The sequence below is a fragment of the Miscanthus floridulus genome, chromosome 8 (genome assembly GCF_019320115.1).
Source record: "Miscanthus floridulus cultivar M001 chromosome 8, ASM1932011v1, whole genome shotgun sequence".
Classification (NCBI taxonomy): domain Eukaryota; kingdom Viridiplantae; phylum Streptophyta; class Magnoliopsida; order Poales; family Poaceae; genus Miscanthus; species Miscanthus floridulus.
Genome location: NC_089587.1, coordinates 92,659,924 through 92,666,757, shown reverse-complemented (window position 1 = coordinate 92,666,757; position 6,834 = coordinate 92,659,924). Strand labels below are relative to the sequence as shown.

Below are 6,834 nucleotides of genomic sequence, written 5' to 3'. Positions count from 1 at the left end.
TAATGATATATATATATACAATCCATCATTAAATATACAAATTTCATACACATTGTTATCAACGTCCTAGAGCTAGCCTTTCAGTCTCACGAAGGTGTTGGTACTGAGGATTTGTACCTAAGTCAGACTCTCGATCATGGTAGGCGCCTCTGACGTGTACAATCTGGTCCAATATGAAGTTGTAAAGGTCGCTGACGAGCTCTAAGAGTTGGTCATCCTTGTATGGGTCTCTTTTCATTCCTTTCTCTTCTCTCCACTACAAGAAAACAAGTTTCAGTTTAGTATTTCATACCATTTATGAAGTTTTTATACTACGGGTGAAGAGGTTCAAACTTACCCTTAAGGGGTGTCTCCTGTAGGCACCGGTGTTACTCATCATAGAACATATATAGTATCCACAATGTACACTCCCAGGCCTCTGCTTGGGGCACTGTGTGTTTTGCATATGAAAATATTAGGTAATGCTTTTGACAGCCATGTAACGGAGTACTGAAGAAGTAAGTTACACTTACCGCACATAGTGTTTTTATAGCCAGCTTTTCCTTCCTCGCTGGATCATGCCTTCCGTGATGATGAGAGACATAGAACCTAAATGCCCTGTTCGAATTATTTTAGCAAATACAACTTGTTAGTATGCATAAGTGAACGTTACAAGTATGTATACAGACATATAAGCTAATGAGGATTGTCGATATGTATACGTCTTGAGAATCGATATGAAGTCTTTGTATGTCGCCGGGTCCTTATCTATTGAATCAAAGACCCATGCCATGCTCTTCCCGACATCGACGGCTATACAAATCCAGTGGTTGCTGTATGGATTTAATCATAGAACTAGATAAGCTCTTTTACATCGAATAAAATATATCGAACATAGCTTTAAGTTATAGTTGAACTTACTCGAAGTTGTATGGTAGCCATATAGTAGAGTGTTGTTGGAGATTTTTGAAAGCCAGAGCAATGTATGCCGCAACCTTAAGGGACTCTTCCCTTAGCTTCGCACTACGGATGCGCTCTTTCTCCCGAAGAGTCTTTGCAGCTGCTAGCTCTTTGGCATCCAGTGTCCACCGTTTAGGGTAATTAAAATTTGTTTGGGCTATAGCTTGAGGGTCTACATACCCAGCTTTCACACTTGGCATTTGTTTGACAATGTGCACTTGCATTCTACAAATCACGGCGTGGGTTAGTTACAACAAAATTCAAAGATTACATTCATATCATATCGGAAGGACAAGGACTTACAGGCACCACGTGCGAATTAGATTCATCTCCATTTCTCCCAAGTGAAAGCATGTGTGCATGTCATTGAAGTCAAAGACAATTTTCCTGACTGGGCTTCCAAATGTGCCGGTGGGAAAGCATGATTGTATGATATCTATGCTCGTTGGGAGAACACGCAAGTACCAATCATGAAACCTTCTTATTCCAAGTGGTAGGCGCTAGATGTCTCGGTTTGGTAGGAAGGGCTTGCCTCTTTCATATTTTTTTGGGCAATCCTTTGACCATTCGATGGCATCAACATTTGGATACTGCTTTGCAATTTGGTGAAGTTTGCTACTGACGGCCTCCTCAGAACCCCGTGATGGGACATTTTTAACTTGGTTTTCAGGCTTGAACTGATCATGGGAATACCACTTGGACACCGACGAGACATCTTTGATCGGAACATAAACTGGCCTTATGTGGATTGGAATCTTCTTTCGAAGTTCCCATTCAGGCACGTCCTCATCTTCTTGTGCATCACCTTCTTCAGGAGGCACTCGTTGTTCATGTATCGGTTGTGCTTGTTGAGAAGACTGTGGCATCTCATGATGCACTTGCCCAGTACGAGCTGGAGAAGGTTGTGGCATCTCATCAGGCACATGCTCGATAGGAGGCGGGGAAGAATGTGGCATCTCAGGAATGTGGGGGTCATGAGACGATGAAAATATCTCCTCGGCCTCAACAACTCGCTCCAAATTTGGGAGAGGGGGAGGCGGCGAAGAAGCAGTCAATATAATGTCCCGTTTGTGCCAGAGGATGAACTGCCCCATAACGTCTCCGAGTAACACCAGCCCCTCGGGAGTTGCGTAGTCTATCCTCCACTGCATGAACTCGGGCTTCACTGTATGCACCTCGACCCTAGTGTAGTCCGGCGGTATGTTATTATTGTGGTGTAAGCCACCGGGAGGATGTGCAACACCCGTTGCCACCTCCATCACAGTGTTCTGTCAGCCGCTGAGAAACACCAAGGTGCAACTAGTAGGTTCCCGTATGAGATCGACTGAGGTTGTGGCTGCAGTGGAACCTTGGCTGCTAGGAACTTTTGGAGGGCTGCCAACTAATGCCAGTTCTCCCGGTGGCGTCACTAATATACGTGGCTCCATAGACATTCCTTGCTCCTCCAGTGCCTTCGCAACTAGAGCCTTCACTTGGAGCTCAAGACTAGTCTCCCGGTCTCGGCCATGTTTCTTGTACATGTGCTTGTCCTCTTCGAATCCTTGCTTCCAAGTCATCCTTTTCCCTAGCCCCCTGGTGCGGCCTGTGTGCTCCTTGTTTCCCAAGCCAAGGCTAAGCTCGTCCCTCTCTCTGGAAGGATTGAATGAGCCCTTCTCTTTGTCTTCAGCATATTTCAGTATCCTTGATACCGCCTCTTGGGTCTCCGGCTTATCAAACTTAAGATTACTGCCGGATGGTTCTGTACTTCTCGCATATATCCAGTTCCTTGAGCGTACCTTCAACTTCGTCACATTGATATTCCCAGCAACTGCAGCCTCTTCATCCATCTTTCTAAACTGCTCTTCCTTGGCATAGTAGCCACCGGGGCCTAGATGATGGTGGTGTTTGTTCCTCTTCGCTAGCTTGGTGTTACGAGCACTGAGCTCCAATGCCTCCGCTGAAGTCTTCTGAGCCACGAGCTCCTCCCATTGACTAGGAGTTATTTTGCCGAACTCGTTGAAGGGAGTTAACCCCTTTTGGATATACTTCGTGTTAAGCTCCGACCTCCAACGTCGCAATGACTCTCCCATCATCCTGATAGCATTTTTTTTACCAATTCGTGCTTACCCTCCGGAAATCTAAAATTGACCTTCAGCTGCCTATCCCATAGTGCATTCTTTATGTTCTCTAGTACCTCTTTCCAGTTAGGGATTGCTGGGTTCAATTTATCTCTTACTAGGGCCCCGATCGCACTACGAAATCGTCCTCTTAATTCCTTCGGCTCAAGGATCTCCCCTGCTGGCCCAACCTCTGTTATCACATAGCAAGCCTTACCTGGATATAGATTTCCTTTTCTATCCCCTCGTTTCCTCTTAGGCTTGGTATTCGTGGTTGTGTCTTGAGTTTGTGGAGCAGAGGCATCGTGATCCGTCTCTGTGGTTGTTGCCTCTGCTCTCCTTTCCTCTACTCCGTCTTGTCCAGCGAGATGTCGCGGACGTCGACGTCATCTTTTCTGAGTTTCAGGAGGGACCTGTATATAGGATAGGTCGAAGTGTTAGCAGAGGTAACACAGCCAAAGCTTTAGCAAAATTTACAAGCTAAGGCTTCTTCCCTACCTCCTCGTTCGGGTCAAAATCCTTGTCCAAATCTTCCTCCGTTGGCCTCCTTCTTGCTTCAGGTGGGAAAGGATCCTCGGGACTTTCATATCCCTCTTCTGACTCATCATCCTCTTCTTCTTCGCCTTCAGCAGCCTCTCCTTCAGGGCCTTCCTCCTCGTCACACTCCTCCTGAGTAAGCATCACTTCTAGATCTTTTTCTACCTCGTTATCGAACTGTTCCTGAGTAAGCTGGTCCTCTAGTGCTTGCTCCTCAAGGGTTGGCTGCTCATCATGCTCGGGGCATCGAGCTGCACGGTCTGTTGTCCACGATATTATTTCGCGCTTTGTTCTAAAAGATGCAAGAAAGTGTGCTTTAGGTACGCGAGAAGGTATAAGAAATCAAAAAGGTCTATAAACCAAAGTAGTCCTATAAAACAACAATATAAAAAAACGAGAAGTAGCAGTGGTAGAGGCCTCAGAAACATGTCAATCATCATCTGATCTTGAACTTGGAGCATCAAGGCATCATAACAGAGAAGAGAGGAGAAGGTAATGTAGGGGCGGCTGCTAATGATGCCAAGTTCCTCACAAGTTCTTGATCATCAGCTCATATTCCATATAATGTATGGACTTGGACAATTTCATCATCGGCAAAACAAAGGAGAGGAGAGGAGAGGGGAGATTTGGCAAAAAAAAGCAACTGCTGCTTAACAAACATAGAGAGGAAAAGGTATAAAAAAAGCAGCTGCTGCTTCCCAAACATAGAGGATAGGAAAGGTGGCAAAAATAGAGGAGAGGGGAGATTTGGCAAAAAAAAAGCAGGTGCTGCTTCCCAAAAAAAGCAACAACTGCCAGACAGAAGTAGAAGTAGTAAACAGTAGTAGTAGGGAAGTCATAGAGTAGTAGTAGAAGTAGCAAAAGCTGCTTAGGAGAGAAGAGTAGAGTGGAGTAGAGGAGAGGAGAGGAGTAGAGTGCAGTAGAGGAGAGTAGTAGTAGAAGAGGAGTGGTAGAGTAGTAGGAGAAGAGCAGGAGTAGTAGTAGGAGTAGCAAGTAGTAGTAATAGGAGTTGTAGGAGACCAACCAGCAGCCACTAGTAGTAAGAGTTGATAGAAGACAGAAGATAATAAGTAGCAATAGTAATAAGTAGAGAGAGGAGTAGTAGGAGTAGCAAGTAGTAGTAGGAGCAGCTGGCCAGCAGCCACCAAGTAGTAGTAATAAGAGTTGTAGGAGACCAACCAGCAGCCAGCAGCCACTGGTACATGGGCAAATCAATGATTTCGCTCATGCTAACCACATTTCTAATACTCAAAATCACCAAACAGGAAACCAAGACATCATGATAAAACAAAGAAAACGTAATACTACGTTTTTGCTGAAATTGATGCCACTTGCACCTAATAATAGTAGACAAATAGGATGCAAGCTGCAGACAAATAGATTGCAGGTCGGATGAAGAATAGGATGTAGTAGCTGCAACATCCAAATATTATATGAAATAGAGATAACTGGTAAGTGCATAGGCAAAAAAGTCATGAAATATAAATAACTGGTAATATTATATGAAATAAAAAGTTTCTAGCAGATCCTAAACAAGGTCACAACAGAAATTAGCATTTTAGTTTTCACCCATATAGAGCTACAGTTAGTTTTCACCCATATAAAATTAGCTTACAAAATCAGCTATTGTTTCTATCTATCACATGCTTAATCAACTAACGATGTCTTCCTGGTTGCACTAGGGTACTAGATGTCTGATTGGGTACAAATAGCTTTGATGAATGAACAAAAGCTAACAAACACCTGCTGTTATTGCTGTGCTGAAGTAACAAACTTGCTGAAGTAACAACCACATAATTGTTGCCTTCAACTTTTATGAAATGATTTTTTTTGTTTTCCTTCAACCACATAATAATTGCACTAGGGTACTAGATGTCTGATGCCCTTTTCATTTTCATGACAAAAAATGGTTGTACAAACAAGAAAAAATAATTATGGCTTCCTCACTGAGTATGAGAAGCAAAGGTTGCTGGCATTGCAAGGAATAAAAGGGTTCTGGAATCCTATGATGGCCTTGACATGAGCAGCAGCAACACCCATCCAAGAGGAAAAAAGGTGATTTGTCTTATAAATGTGCACAACTACTAATATTCTAAATTGTTCTAATACACAAACAGAGCTAGCAGGAAAGCCTTTTCTAGCAGCTAGTGAACACAAGCAGTAGAGACGAATCCCAAAAATACCAAAATGATGTCAATATTTTCTAGTTCACTCTAAGTGTGTGTTCTAATAGCAAACCCGAATAACTTCTTAAATAGTTAAATTACGATAATAGAAACCATTGACAAAACAAACAGATAAGCAATACTACATTTAGCTCGATTCTATGTGGCAGCAATCCTTACGCCTAAAAGTAGAAAAAGGATGCCACTTGCTATTTTGATGAAAGGAAGAGTATTCCAACACCTAAACTGAGCACCTCCACTCTAAGCTCACCTCGAATACTAAAGGATGCTTGTAACGTAGCTAACAAAAGAAATAACAATAAGCTCTGCTCTAAGTGGCAGTGTGGCACAGACCCATCCTTGCAGCCAAATCAAATTGTTGTGAAACAAATTGAGAGCAAAGCACATGAGATAAGGTACCACCGATCAGTTCCTGCTAAAACAATTCTTATTCTAAACACATTTCTAACCCAATCACCACTATAGCAAGAGGATGCCACTTGCTATTTCACAGAAAGGAAGCGTGTTCTAACAGCTAAAATGAGAACCTCCCAATCTCAGCTCTCATATTCAAAATCATGAAAACAGATGCTGTGCAATGGGTTTTCAACAAGCACATGATATTTAACGGGTTCAGAAAAGAAAAGAAAATATGGGATTATAGGAAGCAGCTAAAATATCGACTTCTAAAATTGGTTGAATCTGTTGGAATACTTTGATTTCCTACTGTTTCAAGGGAGTGATTAAATATCTAGGCTGCAGTCAGCCCCATGGGGGCAAACAGTCAAACCACACTGGAAACATATAACTTTCAGAAATAAAGCATGAAAATTGATAAATTTTGATTCCAAGTAGATATAGTTTCAGAGAGTTTACTATAGAAAAAAACATATTTCAGTTCAATTGGTTGCCTGGGTAAAAACAAAAGTAGGTGTGAAGAAAAAACAAAAGTGGTGTGAAGAAAAATGTATGTGCACCTAGAAGTAAATCAGCCAAGTCATATAAAAAGTCTATCTATCTATATGAATGGTAAAGTACCTATATGAGCGTCGGTGGCTCATTTGCACGCGGACACGTGGTCTATGACTTTTTGCAGA

The 6,834-nt window shown here is 42.6% G+C and overlaps 1 long non-coding RNA gene across 1 annotated transcript; it reads right to left on the bottom strand.

Annotated features, from left to right (window-relative positions):
• Window positions 1-354: 354 nt before the first annotated feature.
• On the bottom strand, window positions 355-1,101 carry LOC136472942 (uncharacterized). The gene is made up of 4 exons (XR_010762451.1): window positions 901-1,101; window positions 702-812; window positions 513-597; window positions 355-430 (listed from the first exon to the last, which is right to left on the bottom strand). It is a non-coding gene; the product is annotated as an uncharacterized lncRNA (long non-coding RNA).
• Window positions 1,102-6,834: the final 5,733 nt, after the last annotated feature.